Source organism: Sarcophilus harrisii, chromosome 2 (assembly GCF_902635505.1).
Source record: "Sarcophilus harrisii chromosome 2, mSarHar1.11, whole genome shotgun sequence".
NCBI lineage: Eukaryota > Metazoa > Chordata > Mammalia > Dasyuromorphia > Dasyuridae > Sarcophilus > Sarcophilus harrisii.
Genome location: NC_045427.1, coordinates 162,501,841 through 162,527,441, shown reverse-complemented (window position 1 = coordinate 162,527,441; position 25,601 = coordinate 162,501,841). Strand labels below are relative to the sequence as shown.

At 34.8% G+C, this 25,601-nt stretch overlaps 1 protein-coding gene across 5 annotated transcripts in view; it reads right to left on the bottom strand.

Moving 5' to 3' along the window:
• Positions 1–25,601, bottom strand: part of PAK5 (p21 (RAC1) activated kinase 5) — a 430,189-nt gene that overhangs the window by 171,312 nt on the left and 233,276 nt on the right. The gene's annotated exons all lie outside the window — the stretch shown is intronic.

The window sequence follows — 25,601 nt, the reverse complement described above, 5'->3', positions numbered from 1 at the left end:
AAATAATTTCTGAACAGACATAGTCCCAGCTAATTCTAAGGGTTGGATATTGCTCCAGCTTTCCACGGCTCTCCCCATCTGCATCTAGGGAGGGAGAAAGGTCTATGATGCTTATAAATAAAATTATAAACCTGAACTTCCCCTTCTCTTCATTGCACTGACTTGTTGAAGGAAGGAGCAATTATTAAATGGATTGGCACAGTATCAAGAAAGCCCCATTTTCTCAGTCCTCTGGGTCTGCCCCAATCAGAATGGTCTTGGAGAAGGGTACTTCTTATTCTGCTTGGAAGGTAAGAAACCCTTTATTTCTGTAGTTGGTAGAAGAGGCATTACAATTATTTTTTTTAAATCAATCCTTATTATATTGGACTAAACTTAACTCATGTTTTCCTTTCAAATCTCTTAATATAAAAACCATTAATGTGGCTTATAATCAGTGTTGTTTTTAGTATGTGTATACATTTTTAAAGATAAATATCAAAATCTTTGCATCTAAATAATATATATATACACATACAATATGCACATACATACAGTAAATAACATTGATAATAAGTACTCAATTATCTTGTCAGTGCCAATTAACAATAGCTATGGTACTTATAATTCCTTCCTCCATATTAAATGAACTATCCTGACTCAACTAATTAAATGGCCTTCCCTCCAAAAGTCCCCATAATATCTAGAAATATTAAAAGTTCCTTTTAGTCAGTACTGACATAAGTGGTATAAGAGCACTCTCTCTGACTTATTAATATTCAACAAATCATATTTATCACTGACTGCAAGTCTCCTTACTGCCCTGATCAAAGGGTCATTGGATTTTAGAGACATTATAAATTATCTTGCCCAACTTGTTTATGTTGTAGACAAAGAAACTAAAATGAAGTATGAGGGAACTGACTTGTGCAAGGTCATCTAGCTATTAGTGAGGGCAGTACTAGAATCCTAGTCTTTTGACTCTAAGTTTCATGCTCTTTCCCATATATCAAAGTTCCCACGGTACTAGTTTTTAATATACTCTTTTCACTGCCTGGAATAACCTCTTCCTTCTTCTACCATCTAACCAAGTCCTGCCCGTATTTCAATGATTTCTTCCATAAAGTCTTCTTTTATGACCTCAGCCCTCATTGATTCATATTTCAACTCTTGTATTATTTAAAATCCACAAAACTTTTAAATTTTAATGTACACAGTCTTCTATTGCTTTTTGGTATAATGATTGTCTCCCTAACCTCTCCAGTTCTATATACTAGTTCCCCCAAAGACAGAGTTAGGTCATGAAATTATTTTGTTAGTTTCACAAGAGTAGGAGTTTAATAAAGTGCTGACTGATGTTAAGGAATTCTGTTGCTCACACTTTTTATTACAATTATTGAGTTTTCTGTGTGGGTATATTATTTTCTCACATATGGAAACCTGTTAGAATGCATGCTATTGCAATAAAAATGTTTAATATAATGGAAATATTTCCAAATCTCTGCCAATGACTTATGGGAACAATGTTCTATTGATTTCAGGCTAATTGAAATTTCTGCCTTGTCATTCCATGATTTCTTCAACACTTCAAAGATCAGTACTATTTGAATGGAGAAACTTTCTTTCCCTCCATTTTCCCATGTCCCCACCATGTCACCTTTATGCAATGCAATTCTTCCATGTTTTAGTTAATATTTTTATGATTTGTGAATGAAAAACCTGTTTCCTCAGCAATTGTTAACCTTAATAATCTCTTGGGGCAGGAAGGGAAGAATATGATGGTAAGGCTTAAAATTTCATAGTATCTTGATGTCATTAGAAAGCTGAGAATATTGTTTTCTATCCTTTCTTTGCCATGAGATGAACAATGTGGTATAAAGATGAGCTTTAAAAAAAAGACTTTACTATTGTCACTAGCCCCAGTGACATTCATTTTACACTCTCATCAGATGGAACACATCAAGGAACTGGTCATATCAATCAAAAAAGCAGCTCACATGAAACTTGAGATTCATCATTTTAGCCACATTGGCCAAGACACTCCATCTCTATACTGAATTTTCATTGGTTATTCCCTATGCCTGTAATTACTTCCTTCAAGTCCCAGCTAAAGTCTATCTTGTATGAGTAGTCTTTCCTGAATCCCCTTAATTCTAATGCTCTCCCTTCATTAATTATCTCCAATTTATCCTGAATTTATTTTATGTACATGTAGTGGTCTGCATATTATCTTTTCCTTTAGATTGTGAGCCTTTTAAGAAAAGGAACTGTCTGTTGCCCTTCTTGGTGTCTCCAGTATCTAGAATAGTAGAATAGAATAGTACAGAATCTAGTACCATAAGTACCTTATCAAAGTTCTGTATGTGGCCATGGGAGTATGCATTAAGGAGGACTGTATGTGAAGTTTCCTTAAAAGTTTCAATTATTAGAAGCATAATCTAGGGACTCTTCAGTAAGAGTATCAAGCATATAGATTCTGAAACAGCTTTTTTCCCCCTGCAGTTTCTTTATTTAAAAGGGACTGCTATTGCTAAATTAGCTAGTATAAGCCATTTCCTCAACAGACATTTGCTAATTACAAGTAAGTTTTCAATTCACTGCCCCCCATCCATGGAGATCAGACACACTTGTGTCCTAAGAATTACTTCCCTTATTTTAATTTCTCCTTTTCCCTATTCCCAGATGACATTTCTGATCCTTACTTTCATCCCAACATCATAAACATCCAGGTAAACTAAGCTCTGAGTCCTTTGTATTTCTCCAAGTTGCTTTCTGCTGAACAAATCAATGAACAAGCATTTATCAAGCACTTGTTGTGAGGAAGACAAACAGTTGGTACAGTGGATAGAAGGCCAGATTTGGAATCAGGAAGACTCATCCCTGGCCTCAGACACTTAATAAGTGTAACTCTGGACAAGTCATGTAACCCTGTTTCCCCAAAGTTCCTCATCTGTAAAACGAGCTGGAGAAGAAAATGCCAAATCACTCAGATATCTTTGCCAAGAAGACCCACATGGCATCAAGAAGAGTTGGACACAATTGAAACAACTGAACAACAACCATAACAAATGTATCAGGCACTGTAGGATACTTGCTAATCCCTAGGGTATCTTACTATTATAATGATGATAACTAACATTTATATAGTACTTAAAAGTCTGCAAGGCAGTTTGGAATTATAATCTCACTTTATACTGATAATAATCCTGGTAAGTAAAGGCTATTATTATCTTTATTTTACAGTCCAGGGACTAACAACTAGTAAGTGACTGAGCTAGAATTTAAACTCAGGTCTTCATTACTCTGGGTCCAGCACTCCATTTCACTAGCCAGCTGTCTCTGATAAGTGTTTTGGACTGTAACTTTTACTTTCTATGACTATAACAACCATCACTCTATAGATATCAAGAAAAGAAAGGGCATTAATTTACTCAATCTATGTTTTTGTGATTTTTTTATATATCAAGTTTCTAAATGAACTGAAAGCACTTGTTTAAAATAAAGTGCAGATAAGATATTAGAAAAGGGTGACAGGCAGTATTCAAGAGAAATTGTTATACCAAACTTTTTTAAGATACACAAATAATTTTATAAGAGTCTATAATAGCAGAGGGAACAGGTATAGATCTGAATGTCTTCAACATTCTGGAAAAAAACATCAGGTAAGGATTCTGGATCACCTTCTCTCAATTCATATTCAAAAAAGGAAAAAAATGCAAAATTTCTAGGGAGTTCTAGTAGAGGGCTTACTTTTTTTAATTTTAAATTTTCATAGCTTAAATTCCCTCATCCAAGAGATGATACCTAATAGATACCTGAGATCTTATTGACTCTCCTATTGACCCAAGGACTCTACATTACTCAATTATTTTTCCTCTACACATTGATATCCATAATGAGTAAGAGAATAATAGAGATTGAGCCTTTGGCATAGGGATTCCCCAGAAGAAAATTCCCTTGATCCTTGCCAAGATCAGCAACCTTCTCTGCAATTTAGAGTCTAAGAGAGTTGCCTAGACCACTGAGAAGTTAAGTAACTTACTAGGGATTACACAGTATTTATCAGAAGCAGTACTTAAATCCAGGTCTTGCTGGCTTCAAATCTGGATCTTGAGCAATTGCTCAAGATGCCTCTTTTTTTATATTTCCTGTTCACCAGAGTATATAAGAAATTTAAACTAAGCCTTAGTTTTTTATTAGAAAATAGAGAATATTCTCTATTTTGTTAAACTTGCAAAATTAAAATTCATTTATAAATGAATTATGTAATATATATATATATTTATAAATATCAATATCTTACACAGGCTTTCTTTAAAAACAAAATAAAACCCTATGCCAGCATCCTTAAAGTTTAACACTGTGAATTCTCTCACCATGAATTATGGGGGAGAGAGACATTTTGGAAAATAGAGTATTCTAGAAATGGGAACCTTAATACTTTAAACATTTTAACTGTTTGGATGGCATTTTAAAGAGGGTACAGCTGTGTCTATCAAGAATAAATTAACCTTTTCTTGATGATTTGGTCCCTGTTATTAATATTGAATATTAATTTGATATTAAAATAGAATATTATCCTATTCATGTGGTTGGAAATGAAGATATAGATTGCTTGACAAAGCAGTTTGCAGCACAAAAAAGGAATATATCAGAATCCCTCTTATGGAAGGAGAAGAGGTCCTGAGAGAGCCCTGGGGGAAAACAACAGTTTGTAGGAGTGATTTAGATTGAAGATATAGCAAGGAGATTGAAAAAAAGTAATTTAAATAGGTAGGATGGGAATAAGGAAAGAGCAGCATCAAGAACACAGAAAGAAGAATGTGTTCAGTAGAAGAAAATGACCAGCAGTGACAAAGGGGAAAAGCAGTTAGGTGGTGCTGTGAATAAAGTGTGTCAGGAGGATCCAAATTCAAATTCAATCTCAGACACTTACTTGCCTCAGTTTCCTCATCTGTAAAATGGGGATATAACAACTTCTACCTCCCAGAATTGTTATGAAGATCAAATGAGGTAATAATTATAAAATATTTAGCACAATGTCTGGCACATAATAAATGTTGTACAAACGTTAACTTTGTGTGTTATTAAAGGCTGCAGGGAGGTCAATGAGAATAGAGGAAAGGCCATTAGATGTTACATTTAAGAGATCTTTGGAAACTTTAGAAAGAATTGGAAGCACATGAAAGGACAGAAAATGGAAGTAATTAGTGTAGATAACTTTCTCAAGTTTAGCCAAGAATCAAAGGAAAGAGAAAGGATCTTTCCTAGCAGGGATGATCAGATCAGCTGACAGTCTTTCAAGAATGGTAGACACATGGATGTGTCTGTGGGCAATGGAGTCAGAATGTAAAAAGATTAAATAATAGAAAGCAGAGATGATAGCAGGGCAATCTTCTGGAAAAGTATCAAATCCTCTGTAATGAGACTTATTTGGCAAGAAGGCCATTGGTGGGACTGGGAGTGGGGTTTAAAATTTGTACCTTATCAGTTCAGGTCCAATGTTGAAAAAAAAAGAGGCATCCATAAATCATTGAACAGTTTGCAAAAAGAAATACTATCTTGTACAACAAAGATATGTAAACAAGGACACAATGGCCTTCATTTTTATAAATATATTGCTCATGTCTCCACTTCAGGAGGGAAGTGTGTGGTCTTCAGAAATCCATCAAGCCCCCAACACCTCCTGTGTAGGTGTCGTTTTTGGTTTTAGGTGTCCAGAAGATCGTACCAAGGGAAGCAGGAGCCAATCAGGTCGAGGAATAGTTTTGTTGCCCTTTAGGGGAACTGATCTCTGTTGCAAGGAAATAGGAAATCCTGGTTCTGTCATAGAAAGACAGAAATAAGGGGTGGGGGATGAGATTCAGCAGTGTGAGGGTCTGAATCACTGGGATGAAAAGAGTATGAAAGGGTAGATGCACGCTAACCTCCCAGGAATGGGTCCAGGCTGAGTATTTGTGGTTGGAGAAAGGTCTGCTGAAAGAACGAGGTCTGATTCTTATTAAAAGGCAGCCCGTAGTTTTTCCTGGCAGCTAGGTAGATAAAGTTCCAGGAACTGAATGGATGTCCATCAGTTGGAGAATGGCTGAATAAATTGTGGTATATGAATATTATGGAATATTACTGTTCTGTAAGAAATGAACAACAGGATGATTTCAGAAAGGCCTGGAGAGACACGAACTGATGCTGAGTGAAATGAGCAGGACCAGGAGATCATTATATACTTCAACAACAATACTATATGATGATCAGTTCTGATGGACCAGGCCATCCTCAGCAAGATCATCAACCAAATCATTTCCAATGGAGCAGTAATGAACTGAACCAGCTATGCCCAGAGAAAGAACTCTGGGTGATGACTAAAAACCATTACATTAAATTCCCAATCCCTATATTTATGCCCACCTGCATTTTTGATTTCCTTCACAAGCTAATTGTACAATATTTCAGAGTCTGATTCTTTTTATACAGCAAAATAACGTTTTGGTCAGGTATACTTATTGTGTATCTAATTTATATTTTAATGTATTTAACACCTACTGGTCATCCTGCCATCTGGGGGAGGGGATGGGGGGTAAGAGGTGAAAAATTGGAACAAGAGGTTTGGCAATTGTTAACGCTGTAAAGTTATCCATGCATATAACCTGTAAATAAAAGGCTATTAAATAAAAAAAAAAGAAAAGAAAAGTTCCTTGCTTGAAATATGACAAACTGACCCCAATAGTAGTGACTGAACCATTAGGAACCCAGTATGCCTATGAGCTTTCTGTGTTTTACAATTACCTAAAGGAAATGTTTCCTAATCAGTATTCAAGTCCTTCATGTAGAGTTCTCTTTCTCTGTGATCCAATAGATGCTATTCGTTGCCTTATATTCTAACTATGAACCAAATAAAACTTTTAAATGACAAAAAAAAAAAAAAAAAAGATAAAGTTCCAAGTCTGGAATCAGGAAGAATCATCTTCCTAAGATCAAATCAAGTCCCAGACACTTACTAGCTGTATCACCTTATTTTCAGTTTCCTTATTTGTAAAATGAGCTGGAAAAGAAAATAGCAGACTCCTCCGGTATCATTACCAAAAACACAACAATAAAAACAAAAACAAAAACCACCCAAATGGGTTGGTCACTTTCAATGTATCCAACTCTTTGCAATCAACCCCAGTTGGGTTGCAAAGAGTTGGATACAATTGAAAGTGACCAACAAAAAAAGTATCCCCTTGTTCTTATGTGATCAAAACATCTTTTTTATTTTCTTTTGATGCATTTCCCTGATATTCTTAATACTATTTCATTTTCTTGCCTACTTTTTCAATTGTTATACATTAAAATGTCATACTATCATAGCCTTCATTGACTGACTCTCAACCACTGGTATCAATATAATCACACAGACACATACAACATTATGTAGTGGAAAGACTGATGGATTTTTAAAGAGAGGACTTGGGGTCAAGTCCTACCCTTCCCACTCTGGGCCTATTCCCTCATTTAAGATTTACATAGGACAGGTATGTGTGGATAGATTTGATTTCCAAAATGCAGAAGGGTACATATCCACTTCAATAAAAGCAGGAATGCAGTGGAATCTTGATTTAAATGCAATATTGATCTACATTATCATGCTATGGGCCTAAGCCTAAATTCTCAAAGGCCTTGCCAGACCCTACCAAACTCAAAAGTTTTTGAGTACAGTAATATATGTCTGCTATCTCTGCTAGAGCTAACTTTGGAGAGGCTCATCACCATGTTAACTTAATCACCAGGGAGATTCATTTATTTTGTTTACTTTAGAAATTTTTTTTTACTGAATTTATAACTAATTTTTAATATAAAAATTTGTTTTTACATATAATTGGGAAAATGTTATTCAAAAAAGAGAAATATATGTAAGAAATTGTTGAAGAGTTATCAGTGAGTCAACCAGGATTTATTATTTATTATGTGCCAGTCATTGCTGGTATTTACATACTGCTTTAGAGTTTGCAAATATATACAAATTTGTATAATCTTATTTGATCCTGTGAAATAGGTATTATTATTATCCCCATTTTTACAAATGAAGAAATTGAGGCTCAGAGACTTGTCCAGTGTCATACAGCTAATAAATGTCTAAAGCATGAATGAACTTACACCTTCCTGATTGCAAATCCAAGAGTCCTCTGTGCCCCTGAAGAAAGTCCTTAAAAGGAGGAAATCATCTTTAAAGTGAGGAAATCAGAGATCTTTTGAATTACCAGTCTGTAGCAGCAAAATGTTATTTGAGGTTCTTATAAAAGCTTTTAGTTTTAAACCAGGTTTAATTATACCAAATTTATGAAGGCTAAGAAAGTAAAAAAATGTGCTCTCCTTGCTATTCTTTCCACTCTTATTTCCCCACAACAAAATCAGGTTTTATTCTATTTTGAAGACAAATAGATAAAAAAGGAACACATTCCTTGTACTGCAGTATCTTTCCCCAAAATTAATGCACCCCAAAAATATGCACCCACATTTTGCTCAACCTGGGAAAATCTCTTAAGTCTATCTAGGAAATGCAAAACACTAGGATACCATCTATCTCTAGCTAGTTAGCACCTAGATGTTGCAGATAGAGTGCTTGGGTCTGGAACGGTTAAATGGCAAGCTCAAATCTGATCTCAGATATTTATTAGAAACTTAAGAAAGCCACTTATTTCTGTCTATCTCAATTTTCTTACCTATAAAATAAGGATAGTAACAGCAGGGTTATTGTTCTTATTATCTACCTCCACCTTGCAGGATTATTGGTAGTGATCAAATGAGATGATATAAATAAACATCTATCAAGTGTCTATTATGAAGCAGGCACTGACCTAAGTACTCAGGGAGCTTACAATCTAATAATATTGATTAAAAGTACTTATTATGGTACTCAATACATAGTAGCATTTTTTAAAAAATCAGACTTCTTCAAATTGTGCTATATTGCCTAGGAAGCATTAAGCATTAAAATTTCTAGAGTCAGTAACCCAAAAGACAATGGAGAGCATAACATGTTCAAGTAAGTTGTAGCATATTCCCAATGATGATTTATATATAAGTAATGGCATAAAGGATATAATCTAGTAAATATTGGATCAGTGATAATAAAAAATAAATAAAAAAAAATAAAAAATAAAATGTGATCTAGGTATAAAGCAACTGATAACAGATGAATAGCCCAGAGCCCTAGATTATGAATGTTAATCAAAGCTAAAATGAGAGAAACATGTTTATCAAAGGTATTTGACACTACTAGGGAGGATATTTTGTTCTAAGTCCTCAGGCATTTAGAGTGAATGCCATGCTGATTAGATCAAAGCCCCTATATTAAGAACTTTAATGAAATCACTGATCACTCAAAAAATTGATCTAAGGATTCACAGTCAAGAAAACAAAACAAAACAAAAAAAAATGGATAGAGAATGATATCCAGTATTTGGCACAGTATCTGGTAGGGGTGTGTGTGTGTGCACGCGCGTGCGTGTTTTGGTGTTCAGTTGTTTGGTTTTATCCTACTCTTTATCATCCCAAGGACCAACAATCCATGGAATTTTCTTAGCAAAGATACTAGAGTGATTTGACATATGTAAGAAGGATTAAGTGACTTAGCAGAATCACACAGCTTTACATCTGAACCCTAGATGGTTCAAGTGATAAAGCAGTGGGCTTCAAATCAGAAAGACTCATTCTTGTCAGTTCCATCTGACATCAGACATTTACTAGATATGTGACCCTGTGTAACTCACTTAATACAGTTCTGCATCTATAAAATGAGCTGAAGAAGGAAATGAATGGCCAATCACTTCAGTATCTTTGCCAAAAAAAAAAAAAAAAAAGAAAAAAAAATGGTGTCAGAGAGCCATACATGACTGAAATGACTAAATAACAACAGCAACAACTTTTTGACTTGAGGTTCACTGTCCCACCTAGTTGCCAAGTGGACATTTAATAAATATTGACTGATTAATTGATACCCATCTCATGACCATAAGGTGAATAGGAAGCTCAGTGGGTTTGGCCATAATTACATCAAGGAATTATATCTCCACACTGCCCTTCCAGCCATCAATTTTCTTTCTACTCAATTTGTCTCAAATAGTTTCTTCAGTGTACTGCTTACCAATATCTCATCCCATTCATTTTCTACCATTCTACTTTGTTAATCCCAGATTTAGGTATAAACCATTGTTCTCCACTTTTTCTATACTTCGTTTTATATTAGTGAGGGAAAGCTATTTGAGAAAATCACAAGCCATGCTGATCCCCAGAAAGAAGATGAGCTCTTTGAAGGCAGGAATTGTCTCATTTATTTGTCTTTGAATCTATAGTCCCTGGAACAATACTGTATGCATTAAAATATTTCATAAATGCTTTCTGGATTATTTTAATTTATATTATACTGCTCTGGTTCTCACAGCTATTAATTTGACTCTTGAAATCTTGACAAAAGTTATTAGACAATAAAGAAAGCTAATTTTAGCTTTTATATTCCTCATTTAAGACCTAGGGCACTGAAGATCCTTAGTCTACCTCAATCTAGCTGAAGTTTGAGTTTCATGGACAGATTAAGTGATCTTGCTTTAACATAATCAACATTAACAGATGTTCATAAATTCATAGAATTACAGAGCTGGAGCCCAAAGGACCTTCAGCAGTCATATATTTCAGGATCATCATTTTATAGCGAAGAAAACTGAGGCTTCACACAGAATTCAAATGAAAGAAGGGAGAAGGGAAGGAAGGAAAGAGGAAGGAATAAAAGAGAGAAAAAAGGAAAGGAAAAAGGAGAGAGGAAAGGAAATGAAAAAGAAAAGGAAAAGAAAAGAAAGGAAAGGAAAAAAGTAAAGGAAAAGAAAGAAAAGTGGAACGGTTATAGGGAAGAGAAAAAAGTGGAACGGGGATAGGGAAGGGAAAAGGAAAGGGAATAGGGGAAGGGAAAGGGAAAGGGGAAGAGAAAGTGAAGGGGAGGGAAAGAAGGGCAGGGAAGGGAAGGGACAAGAGAAAATGAGAGAGAACGGGAGAAAGATAAGAAGGGAGGGAGGAAGGAATGTGGGTGGGAGTTGCTAAGGAGAGAAAAGGGAAGAGAAAAAAAGGAAGAGGAAGAAAGAAAAAGAGAGAAAGAGAAAAAAGGAAGAAGAGGGAAAGAAAAAAGGGGAAGGGAGAAAAAAGAAAAAGAAAGGAAAACTAAAATAAAGAAACAGAAACTAAGAGGAGAGAGAGAGAAAGAGAAAAAGAGAGAGAGAGAGAGAGAGAGAGAGAGAGAGAGAGATTGGAAGAAAGAGAGGTCAAGAAGAGGAAGAGGGAAATGAAGAGAGGAGGAGGAAGTAAAAGATAATTTATTATCTACTTTGAGGCAGGAACTGTGCTAAGTATTTTTAAATAGTATTTCATCTGATCCTCACAAGGACCCTGGGAAGTAGGTATAAATAACTATTATTCCAATTTTACAGTTGAGTTATTACTATTATCCCCATTTTACAGTTGAAGAAACCAAGGTAGAAGTTAAATTATTTGCCAAGGAGCTGTCTAAGCTATTCTAGACATGACTCTTCTTAAATTATCCCCCAAAATATGGCTTAGCCCTTTTCTTTAGGTACCATTAAGTTGTAACTAAATATGTTTTCCCCCTCTATTTTGATAAATCATCAGATAGGCATGGTGATTGGAATAAAGGAGACTAGGTAGTGATTAACTTCTTTTTTAGTTGACTCTTTTTTTTTCTTCCATAAATATTCTAGTCTTTTAAATTAAATACAATAGAATAATCTCACTTAAATTCATGAGGTCACAATGGATTTTTAAAATGTATAAAGGGCTCATAGGAGTACAAATAGATTTTCCATTTTACCTCCTTCACTATTTCACACTTTTTAAAAAGACTGGCTTTCAAAGCAGATTTATTTATTTATCTGCAGTCAATGAAAAATATGAGTTTACCGCAAATTGCTTGATCAAAAACAAGACATGTTTTAAAATATTATAAATATGATCAGTTCCTCTTTCAAAAGGTAATGCTAATATATTTAGCAAGTATAGAAAATGAGAAGTTTTTTCCTTAACTTTCAGCTGAATGACAAATGAATGAAAATGTATATAGTTTCCTTTTATAGTTTCCTCGTACATTTCAAGGTATAAATCAAGTCAGAAGTGAATGCAATTTAAAAATTAAGCAGGTTCTAAAATTAACTAGCAATTAAGAGTAAGATAATTCAAGATATTTTAATCAACGTTTCACCTTCATCCTGAAGAAGTGATTTAATTTTCTCCTATTTATTTTTATACTTTATTGTAATCATCACATTAACTGTCCTTACAACTAACCAATATTTTTGCTCTTAGTCTGCCTTATATGAATTGGTAATTACTTTAATTCTTACTTATGTTGCATTACCCCCCACAAAAGCCAAATATCATAGTAGGCAATATGTTTTTTTCCTAATGAGCTTTGTTAAAACTGATCATTGAAAGGACTATTTCTTCCTTGTAAAAAAAAAAACCAAGAAAAATTTTGGGAAGATAAATGGATAAAAATGTCACATCATTAGGGATAATTAAAACAGATATCTGAATGTCTGACAGACTGTGAGGTGTTTGATTTGTTTTTAAGATTGTGACAATCTCAAATTTGCAGATAAGTTTGCTATTATAACTGAGGTTAGAATGTCTGATTATGAGTCACTTTGGCAGAATAGCTGTGAATACTGTCAAAAAAAGTTTTGGCTTCTGTGAGTTAGCTGATTTATAACCTAAATTCATGTACTACCTATGTAGATATTATATTTCTAAACTCTTTCACTTACAGAGACATACATTCTATCCTCACAAATGGGCACAAATTTTGTTTCCTAGCTATGTGGTGTGCCAGAAATAATATGGGTACTTAAATTAACAGTTTAATATTTTCAAAGCACTTTACTCACAATTCCTTTATGTAGGCAGAATATATATCATTCTCCCCTTTCTGCAGACGAAGATACTAGTTAAAGTGACAGAGCCAAAGTCAACTCATATCTCTCCTGATTTTGAGTCCAGTGCTCTTTTAAGTGGCAGTATGGTGAAGTGCAAATTGAATAATATTTGGACTCAAAAGGCTTGGATTCACACCCAGGCTCTGCAACTCACCAGGTGAATAAACTTGGACAATTCATTTAATCTAAATCTTAATTTTTTCATCTATAAAATAAGAGATAGAACAACTGCCCTACTTAATCGTTGAGGGCATTTGTAAAGATATAATGAGAAAGTTAAGTAAAAGCATTCTCTAAACTCAGAAATGATAGACAATATATAAAGTGTTCTCTTCCAGCTTTTGAGAGCCAGGAGCTATACGTATTTGTGAGTTTGGATGCTAGTTTAAGGGATCCATGATTTCATAAACTGAGCACTTCATGTACAAAGATCACAAATCTCAAAATACTATGAATCTTGAATCAAATATATATTTTTCCTTTTAGTAATGAGCCTCTCCAGGTTTACCTAAAATTGGCTTTTAAATGGCAAATCCATACTCAAATTTTTTTTCTTTAATCTTGGTACAATATGCCAAAGTTTTCTCCTGTTGGCCTGGTCTTTGCAGAGTCAAAGTTCAGAACATATGATTTAAGCATCAGAGTAAGGCTATAATGGTGAATGTATATGTGTGCATGTGTGCATGCATGTGTTTGTATTAGTAGCTAATATTAGTAGGACTTGAGCTCAGTCCTACCAACTCTGAGCCAGGCCTATTATTCATTACATCAGGCTGGCTCTCCTAAATGTATATGGTGATATATATGAAATCTACAGATATTTCATATAAATATCTATCTGTCCATTCAGAATATGTTATCTAATATAAACACATGTCTATATATGTGTATATATATATGTATCTGCACATCAGTATTATTCATACCTATATTTATAGATACATAAAACTGAATTATCCATAGAAAGAAAGATTATAAGATTTGAAAAAATACCAATAGCAACAACAATAATAGACATTTACATTGTACATAAAATAAGGAGTCTGGATATTGGGCAGCAGATTGAGGGAGGGAAGTGAGTCATTATTAATCCCATTTTACAAATGAAAAAACAGAAAGAAAGGGAAGTGGTCTGACCACCTATTCAATTACTATTCATCATAATTATGAACACAAACATTCAATGTCAATGGGGTATTTAAACAGACTTTTTAAAAAAGTCTACTTCAAATATCTAACTCATTCCTTCTGTAATTAATTTGTCTTAGTATAAAACTCCTTACCTATAAATTAATAGCAATCACCATTCCTGAAAGTACATCTCAGTTCCTATGGCACTTATATAATTATGTTTTCCCTTCTTGGTGAGCGATTTGTAATATCAATAATTCTATGTTCCATATCAGATTCTTAAAGTGCTAATAGAGCGTTCCACATGATTTCATTCTACTTTAAGTGGCAATCTGCTGTTCTCATCTAATAGGTAAACTGAAGATTTGCAGAAGGATTTTATCATCTGTCTTGACAACATAAAAGCAAGGCAGGAAGCAAGCTGGGCAAGCTGGTTTAATAGAAACCTCCTCTGAGCACTTGAAAACAACATCATATTTGTTTCCTTCTACTCATCTGCCCCCTGTGATCTTTGCCAGGATATAGAATGAAATATTTATAGTTATAGCTCCACATTCCTTTCCACTGTCTCACCATTTGAATAAGGTGTATTCCACTTCCAAGAGAAGAAAATACCATAATAAAAATGTGTTAGAAATCTGAATAAATAACCTTGGGGAGGTATTAAACTAAATCCACTAAAATCTGAGATCCCTATGTACATAAGAAGGTAACTGTGGCATATGGAAAGGCATTTCTTTAGCAACCGTTTATGCATTTGTCTATTGCAATGAATCCTTGCCAAGGGATTTTCTCAGGAGGATATGGTACTCTATGGCACCTTTAGATTCCATAAATAAGGCTTTAAATAGATTCTGTTTGCATTTTCAAAGAATATGACCCAAGGCTCTTTTATCTTTTTTTTTACTATTATTATTATTAAAGGTATGATCTTTATATAGAAGAATTTCCCTTTGGCATACTTGACATTGTTTTCATGGGGAATTTCCCCTTGGAAGAACAACAGGATTGAGTTCTTAAGAGTGGGGCTATATATTTAATATTTCCAAGTTAAAGAATTCTTCTACCGAGAGGCAAGTTTGTAGAATGTTGATTTTCAATTTATACGTTTTTCCTAAAGCTGGAAAATAATAAGGAAAAAATATGCTTAAAGACAAAATGTTGCTGATAATAGCTCCTTTGTGTCTTAATTTAACAAAGTGTCTTAAACTTTAGCAAATATGTAAGAATTGCAGAAATTAACCTAAATATCATCGTATTCCCAAAGTGTCAAGAGATAAACTTATAAATGAATATGATTTTGTGTGTGTGTGTGTGTGTGTGTAAGGCATAGCAACAAAAATGGCTACAAAAATTCCTGCATAATAAAACATTTTTCTCTTTGAATCTGTTGGGAAATAAATGAAGAATTTCTTAAGCTTTGGGGTTTTGACAAGTTCCATAGGAATAAGCACTGAGATATGGCAGCCAAAGGGGCTAATTAAGAGAGGCAAAGGCCTTAATTAGGAAGATAACAGTTCCATTGAGCTCCACCCTGGAGCACTTACTTTGACACCTGGTCAAAGTGTCTTTTCACACCTAGGTGCTATCTTATGGAAGGCCTCTTAAAAGCTGAAGATCCTCCAAAGAAAAGTAGGGAGGCACAGGGAAAGTCAAGCCTCAATATTGTGCGATTTGTGGACTGGAAGATGGCACTAAGAATGTTTTGCCTAGGGGGAAACGATTCAGAGGAACATGAAGACTGTCTTCAAGTTTCTGAAAAGCTACTAACATGGGAGAGGGATTAGCTTCTCTTGTGTAAAAGGTTCCAACCATTAGAAGAGTCCAAATGTGAATGGACTGCCAGGGATACCCTTCAATGGAGGTCATCAAATAAAGAAAACTATTTGGCAGGAATGCTGAAAGAGTAAGATGTGGATTGAATTCCATTTGATTCTTTGACCTTGAGATCCTAAGATTCACATAACAGGCTAGTTAAAATTGTAAAAAGAGTTCCATGGAAATTCATAGAACTTTTTAAAAAGAATCTTAAAATTCAGGAACCTTAGTAGATTTGATGAAATTAAGGTAAATTTAATCAAATTAATAAAGTAACAAAGGTAAAACCTTTATGTTGATGTCACTCAATATATATGAAAGATGTCACAAAAAAAGGTATATCTTCAAAGAAATTTTCTATAAAGTGAATCCTATTTTGCCTTTGACAAAACTCTGCTTTGACGTGAAACACTCAAATTTTAAAACTTCAACAGGAATCAACAGTGATTTTAGAATATCCCACTGCTCCTGACATTTCACCAAACGTTAGGGATTTTTCTTAGGATTCCTCCTCTCTCCTAACGGCACACCCAAAGTCAGTGGAACAATTTTCCTCCTCATGCTTTTGTCAGAGTACACACTATGGTCAAAAGAGCTAGATAGTCTGTAAGAAGCAGCTATGTGGTGCAGGGGGCAGAACACTGAGCCTGGAGTCAAGTTGAAATCTAGCCTTATACACCTACTAGCTGTTTAATTCTGGATAAGACATTAAAATTCTGTCTGCCTCAACTTCCTCATCTGTAAAATGGGGATAATAATAGTACCTACCCCACAAAAAGTGTTTTGTTTTATTTTTGTGAGAATGAAATGAGATAAAACTTATAAAGTACTTAGTATAGTGTCTAGCACATAAGTGCTAATAAAGGCCTATTCCCTCTGTTCTATACCACATTCCTAATAGCTGTTAGGACTCAACAGTGAAGCTATGTGAATGAGAATTAACATGTGAAACTGGGCTTTTTTGAAAGGGGTAGAAAACTAAAAGTCTGGCTGCCTTGATGCTTGGACCCTTATTTTTACAACCATCTTTTTGACTTATTTACTATGTATTTCTATGTTCCAAAAACTTGTTTTATTCTTGATTCTTATATTTCTATCTCTTAGTATATGGACCTTAACTTCTACGACTAAGTCCTTGTGCTCAAAGTCATTTGAAACTCTCTGCAGCTCCTTGACAACAACTCCATATTGAACATTTCTGATATATAAGGCTTCTGATTTATTAAAAGAATTACTTTTTATGTTTATCACACTGGAACATCTAAATTTATGTATCTGAGTTTACTTAAAACAAGTTAGACCATAGAACATCTTCTCCTCTCTCCTTTTGGTGTAAAGTCTCTATAGTTTGAACAAGGATGGGCAAATACAAAGTACATACCTGAAACAATTCATTAATAAGTGATAAGTACAATAAGAGTAAAAGGTGACAATGTCAACAATCTTACTTTTATTTACCTAGGGCCACAAAATGTGATTTCATTTTTGGAATTCATCTTAAGCTTGTGGTACTTCAGGGAAATGAGACTCTTGAGAAGGAAAAGTAGTTTCACAAGTATTGTTTACAGAAATAAGTAGCAGAACAGAGAGAAATTTTACCGAAAAGAGGGAAGACAAATACTATGATGGTTTGGCCTAGAAAAGATTGAGTTGAAGGATGATTTAATAGCTATTTCTGAAAATATAAAGTGTTGTTACACAAAGCAACGTGACCGGCAGAGAACCAAAGAACAAAACAAATATAAGTCAGGATACAATAAAGTATGAAGAATTTAGAATAAACTTTTTTTTTTAATCCACTAAGAGAGAATATCAGCATGGTTGGGCTTATATTTGCAAAGCCTTGGATTAAATTTCCCTTTACTATAGCTGTGTGACCCTAGGAGGAATCTCACCACCTCACCTCTAAAACTGAGATAAGAATAGTTCCTATTGCAGGTTGTTGTGAGATTCAGATGAGGCAATATATTTAAAGGGTTTTACAAAAAAAAATTCTTTTAAAAAATGTCAGAATAAGTGATAAATGAACATTATAAAATTTCCTCAAAACAAACCATTTATGTGGCCTATTTCACATGTATTACTACATAGAGGTAAGTGTGACCTTTGTTTTCTAATAATTTCACTTATTAAAATTGTAATTTTAATATAGAAAAGATTAAGAACATATACTTCACCTAGCCTGTTTAAGGTATGCTAAAATGAACTTTCTTTTCAGGTTTTCAAGAGAATCCAATATTAGAAGGCAATGTATTCATATCTGAGTTTCTATTAAAAATGAAGAGCTTCTTTTCCTCTTTTAGTTAGCAGATATTGTGGGAGGGAATTCATAATTTAATACCAAGAACCAAAAGAGTTTCAATAAACTACAGTTAAATTCAAATTCATGTCAGAACATAATAGCAATGACAATAATAACATAAATATGAAACTTTAAAGTATGAGAAGCACATCAGATATTATCTTATTTAATGCTCATCCACATTTTTCACAAGGAAACTGAAGCAGACAGAAAGTAAGTGACTTGCCTAGATCATGCAAAGTAATATTAAGTATCCAGGTTGGATTTCAATTCAATTTTTTCCCGACTCCAGCAGTCTATCCCCTGTGCTAACTGCCTCTACCATAAAGCATGTGTGTATATAATATACACACACACATCATATATGTACACATATGTGTGTGAAGTTTATAATTTTAATGCACACTAAATCCTATGAAAAAGAAGGTGTTATTCTACCATTTAACAGGTAAAGAAACTGAGGCTGAATGTGATTATATGATTTGCCCAGGGCCAAAGAGCTAGTAAGTGTTTGAGGAAGGATTTTAATTCTGCTATAATTCAGATGTTTCAGCTGTGGTTCAATTCTTCATGACCCCATTTGCGGTTTTCTAGACAAAGATACTGGGGCATTTTGCCATTTCCTTCTCCAGTGGAAACAGGGGTAAGTGAATTGCTTGGTGTCACATGGCAGTAAGTGTCTGAAGCTAAATTTGAACTCAGGTCTTCCTGACTATGTTGGATGCTCCATCCACTGCATAACTTCACTGTCCTTAATAATTCTAGAAAATCCCATAAATCACTTTGAAGGTTCATCTGTTTTCCAAAACAAAGTGGACTTGGTAATATAACAGAATAACCATTTGAGACTGAAAAAAGTAATTTTTTAAATTGTATGCTTAAGTTTAAGTTTAATTGTTTTGTAATTGTAAAACTTGTAAAAAAATGTAAATTGTAAAAGTTTAAGCTCAATTTTAAGTTCATATGAATTTCCCTAGCTTAGATAAAATGCTGCTAGAAATTAAATGAAAACTCTTTAGCAATGAATTATTTCTTAGAAAAGAACAAAATAAAAACTATTTTTAACATTGGTTGAAAAAAACAGTGACTATCCAAAAGAATTATTTTAAATATGGCATATTATGAAAGAATTATAACTCTGAAGGAGACATTACACAATGACCACATATTTCTCAAAATACGTTATGAGTGCAAAACTAAAAATAAGTGACATACTTTAAGACAGGCTTTTCAACTAACAGAAAAAAAACTATCTGGGTAAAATACTGAACATCTGCAGCCTAACAGGGATTGATATGTAATCAAAATATAAAAATAGGAATGGGATATCCTTTTTCAAAAAAAATATTTAATATACATAACTTTTTATTTTTTTTATTTCAACATGAGGACAGCTAGGTGATGCTATAAAGTACCTGGCCTGGAGTCAGGAAATTGAATTCAAATGGGACTTCACACACTTAGAGGTATGATCCTGGGCAAGACACTTAACCCTGTTTGCCTCAGTTTCCTCATCTGTAAAATGAGCTGGAGAAGTAAACCACTCCAGTATCTTTGCCAAGAAAACTCTCTATGTGCCTATAAACAACTGAAAAATATCTGGAAGTTTCAAGATTTTTCACCTTGGATATAATCAAAATATATTGTACTTTCAAAATACCAATCCCTATGATTCACAACTGTAATATTCCCATATATATTCCTTAAAGGAATAATGGTAAAATAAAGTATTTTTATGTTATAGTCTATTAACACATAATTTATCTCAATTATATTATAAATCAAATAATACTTTGGGGATACACACTTAATATACCATCTTTCTTCTTGATAAAAAAGCTCTTTTCTGGATACTCTTTCATAGACTCGAGAACTAAGAAGGTAAGACAAGGATGGGGTGGGGGGTGGGTGTGGGTAAATGACTGCTTTTATCCAGTCACTCACATTCAATAGGAATACAACTTCCTCCCAGGGTCCTTCACAAATAATTTAGCTATTTACATCTGAAGCAAAACCAGCCATTTCCCTAATGGTGATGTCCAATTTCCCCAAACTATTTACTAAGGCTGGCAGAACTTCTGTTCCAAATATCTTGTCTGTCCTAGCACCATACTTTTTAAATTTATCAGTTTATACAGAAACGTTTTCTTATATGCAAATACTCAGTAAAACTAACATATAATAGTGATTAGCCTTTGCTAGATAGGTAAACTACTTTAATAATTTTACTGGCAAATTTAGAGTCCCACATCCTTTCACTCTTATTCCAAAGTCTTGGGAAGTCCTAATCAAGTATAGGTTTCTATTGTAAAAGTAATCTGTGCCAGTCAATTCTCAATATCCAAGAGAAGGGACAGATTTCCAGAATAGTTTCAAGAGCTTCACTATCAGTTATCTGCTGAAAATACCTTAGCAAAAAGAGGTTGCCAGAGCAACCCAGATGAATGGTAGAAGTATTTTGGGGTATAGGGAGAGTTAAGGAGGCTGAGGGCTTAAAGCATCAACTGAAATACCCAGCTCCCAACTGGCACCAGCAGTGCGTCATCCACAGCATCCTCTATCCTTCGTATCATTACCTGGACCATCACCCATAAGGACAATCCCCTCTCTCCATACCCACCCCATTTTAACACAGCATTCTAGGTTTGAAGAAGAAAATTACTCTGCTTTCCTCTGATCTTTGCCTGTTTGAAATGTGGCAAAATTAGGTAATTAAGGTTCACAGAGGATTTCCAGCTGTGGGAGAAGGAACGATCCAAACCACTCTTTTCTGTGTCCAAAGGAAAGTTAACCACGCTGAAATGAAACTGAAGGCTGATGCAGCCTATAGACAATGTCCTTAAGATGTCCTGAATCCCCAGGTAACTTTCTCTCTTAATTAAGCCTATCCTGGTTACTTCCTATCACTGATCTAATGATCTTACTCCAAGTCCCTGCAATCTTTATCCCATCACCATCCCAGGTATTAATGAGAGAACTTTTATCCTAAAACTGTGGATATATCAGCTTATTCTGTACATCACTAATGCACTCATTTATAGAATCCCTCTTGCTCTGTGCCTTTTACACAGATGTGCAGGTCTTCAGTTGCCAGGGAGGAGAAAAGAAAGAATATAGAGTTAGAAGGACAAGGGTCAGGAGGAGGGCTGTCATCAAAGGAAAAGGCCTGTAGTCTGGGATTAATAGACAAAGCGGATGAGAGGGATGCCTTTATGCTGTATGAAACTTGAAATGAAGATATCAAGGTCAGAAACAGTGGGGAATACAGGAGGCAAGGAGACAGAAAGCATTTCTTTCCACGTCGGTCCTCCCCTTACCTATGTCACTGCTCCATGAGAGATGAACAGCTGCTATGGGAAGCTTCAGAAATTGTTGCCAGCAAGAATTTCCTAAATGGAAAAGTATTCTCTGCCAAATTCTTTAATTGGACCAGAAGCTGAGTCCATATCCCAAACTTTTAGACAGAGTCAAATCCCAAGTCTGGATAAACTTAAATCTTCATCTGAGTATCAGGCTTACTACTGTAGAAACATGTATCACATCTCATTTGGGCACTACATTGAATTTTCTACACCCTTTTTCAGAATTGAAACAAGCTGTATCTTTTCTTAGAACTCCTGAGTTCAGAGTGATCAATGTACTTTCTGCAGGAAACCTGGGGATAAAAGAAACTGTGGGCATATATGTGGATATTTTTGTATATATTATTTAATGTTTTATCATTCCTATCAGGAAAGAGAAAATGACTGCCTATGTAAGTTTATTGGCATGGATGAGGTAATATTCCACCATTTCATATGGGTTCTTTCCTTGACATTTATGGTCTGAATTACCTAGTACACTGAACACTTGGCACCCATCACATCTGCAATTCAGCCTACTGATTTTCATGTCTTCCTTTAAGTCCCAATTAAAATTCCAACTTCTACAAAAAATTCTTCTCACTCCCTCTTAATTCTAGTGCCTTCCTTCTATTTTCTTTTTTATCCTATATGTAAGCATCTTTGTCCATATCTTTATTTCTTGTCTCCCCAATAGACTATAAGCTCATTAAGGACAAGGACTGCTTTTAACTCTTCTTTTTTATCCATAGCATTAGCATGATGTCTGGCACATGGCACTTAATAAATGTTTTTGACTGATTGATTGACATAATCAGTATGTATCAGAAGCGGCCCTTAAACCAAGTTCCTCCCTTTTCTGAGGCAAGCTCTTTATCCCCTCTGCCAAAATATTGAGTAAAACATTGTGTATGTTATTCAAACATTTTCTTTTCAAAAGTGTGGTAAGTGATTCCATTTTGTGTCTTAGGGTCTATAAATAAAGCAAAATGAGTAAATCAGTCCTAACTACAATTCCATAACTGGCAAGACAGCGGATCACCTATCTGAGATAGGTAATCTATTTTTTGTAAACTTTGAGAGAGCTGGCACTTCCTCAAGACTTCTCTTGAGTTGAATGGCAGGGGCTCAATTCCTGACCCTTTCTAGCACAATGCTACATAAACAATAGACATTTTAATAAAGGTTTGTTGAGTTAAACTCAATTTTATTTCACTAATGCATTTTGAAGATTTTTAAATTTAAGAGGAAAGTCCCATCTAAAATTCCATCTTCTACAGGAAGCTTTTCCTAAACCCTCTGAACTCTAAAAGCCCCTCTTTTAAAATTTATTTTCTACGTATCTTGTATGTTGCTTGCTTTGTATATATTTGTTTTTATGTTATCTTCCCCATTAGAATTTATGCTCCTAGAGGGCAGGGACTGTCTCTTGCCTTTTCTTATATTCTCAGCACTTAGTTTATGCTATTACAGTTTTAAAAAGTTACTTGTCCAAGGACTCACTACCACCCTAGGACAGGTCTCCATCACTTCCCATTCAGCTATTACAACAGACTTGAGATGGGTCCCCTTGCCTCAGATCTTTCCTTATCTAAGCTGCCCTCCAGTTACCTGACAGAGATTTTCCTAAAGTGTAGGTCTGGCCATGTCACATTCCTATTTAAACTCTCGTGAATTTCCACAAACTCTAGTATTAAAGTCCTCTCTGATAGGTATTTTATAACCTATCACAACCAGGCTCCTTCCTATCGTTCTAGCCTTCTTATATTTTCCATTCTTGACCCAGCTACACTGATATTACATCTCCACTGTCTCAGAGCATTTATATTTACTGTTCCCACACACCTGAACTAGAGCAGCCAGGTGGTGCAGTGAATAAACGTATTGAGCCTGGAGTCAGAAAAACCGGAGATCAAATCTGGTATTATTTTGGCGAATCACTTAGCCATTTTTGTCTCAGTTCCTCATCTGTAAAATGAGCTGGAAAAGGAAATGCCAAGCCCCTCCAGCATCTCTGCCAAGGAAACCCCCAAATGGGATATGAAAAGTCAGACATGATGAAAAGCAACAAAATTATGTGCTTTCCCTCATCATCTCTGTCCGGTAGATTCCTAGGACTCTTTCAAGACTCAACTATCTTCTGGATAGTCTCCCATCATGCACACACATTTCATCCTTTCCTGAAGCCACTTTATTGCAGGCCCTCATCACCTCACACTTGGATTATTTCAATAGCCTGCTGGTGAGTCTGCACATCTTATGTCTTTCCTTACTTCAATCCACCATTCATTCCAACACTAAAGTGATTTTCCTAAAGGGCAGGTCCAATCATATCAGCCCCTCTACTCAATAAATTCCAGTGGCTCCCCCTCTCCTCCAGGATCACATGCAAAATCCACTTCAAACCTTTACCTTAGCCCTCTAGTTCTTTTCCACTCTTCTTACACCTTACTCCTTACCAGGTTGATCCATTGACACTGACATTCTTGTTATTCCTAGAACAAGACACTGTCTGTGAATTCTAGGTAATTTCTCTGGCAGTCCCCTGTGTTTGGAATGCTCTCTCTCCTTATCTCTCCTATTATCATCCTTGCCTTTCTTTAAGTCCCATCTAAAATCCCATCTTCTATAGGAAGCTTTTCCCAAACCCTCTTAAAACTAACTCCTCATTCGTTTAAATTTATTTTCTACTTATCTTATACTGCTTGCTTTGGATATATTTATTTGTAATTTGTCTTCCCCATTAGACGTTATACTTCTTGAGGACAGGGACTGACTCTTGCCTATTCTTATATCCCCAGCACTTAGCACAGTGACTGGTATTTTCTAAGTACTTAATGTTTATTGATTGATTGAGGTTATATCCATCTGCTCCTTTTATGTTTTATATTATCACTTATTTGGGGCCTCTTGTCATTAAAATGTGAATTCCTTTGAAGATGAAGACTGTATTTTCCTAAATCTTTCTTTAAATTTCTTTAGATCTCTAACGTCTAGAATTATGTCTGGTATATAGTAGATGCTTAATAAATGCTTTTTGACTGCTCTTTTAAATTTCTGAGGAAGATAAAGATTGATGATACTGAACATGTTAACTCCTAAAGAATTAAATCCATCCATGAAATTGTAAACAGCAGCAGTCAGCACCTGACAAAAAGCAGTTATCGCTTATCCAGAGCTTGATTACTGAATTTCTAACTCTGATCAAACTGGATTATTATGCTTTTGAAGACCAATAACAAAACTTCTCTATGCCCAACACCACTCAACTGCACTGAGTGCACTCATCTAGTTTATTATTAATAAGGGAGTTAAGAGAAGGATTCAGCCTGAAAATATTTTATAAAAAATTTTACAAGCTACAACTTTAGAAATTCTCTCTGTCCTCTCCTGTTGCCAACAAAAGTTTAGAGCATATAATCATCATCCTCTTCTTCAACTTTATCATCATCCTATTTATGTTTAAATTTTAAAGCTACTTTACAAACATCTCATTTTATCCTCAAAACATCCTTGGGAGATAAGTGCTATTATTAAGCCAATTTTATAGACAGGGAGACCAAGGCAGGGTCACATAGTAAGTGTCTGAAGAAGAATTTAAATGCATATTTTCCAGACTGTAGGTCCAGTATTCTATTTACTGTTGTTATCATTCAGTCATTTCAGTCCTACCCAACTCTTTGTGATACCATGGGGGTTTTCATGGCAAAGTTACAGGACTGCTTTGTCATTTCCTTCTCCAGCACATTTTACAGATGAGTAACTGAGGGAATAAAGGTTAAGTGCCTTGTCCAGTCTCACAGCTAGTATGTCTCTGAGGTCAGATTTGAATTCATGAAGATAAGCCATCTAGCTGCTGTACTTGCTGCACTATCTAGCAAAATTCTGCACTATAATATGTTAAAAGTAGCAAATTAATGTAGATCTGAAAAATATCTAAAGCCAAAAGACCTAAAGTGATAATTGAGAAATGTGTTTTTAAGTCAAGCCTTAATGCTTTTTCTAAGAAGTCAGGACTTGATAGAAATCAAATTGTACCAGAGAAATTCTCTTAGATGA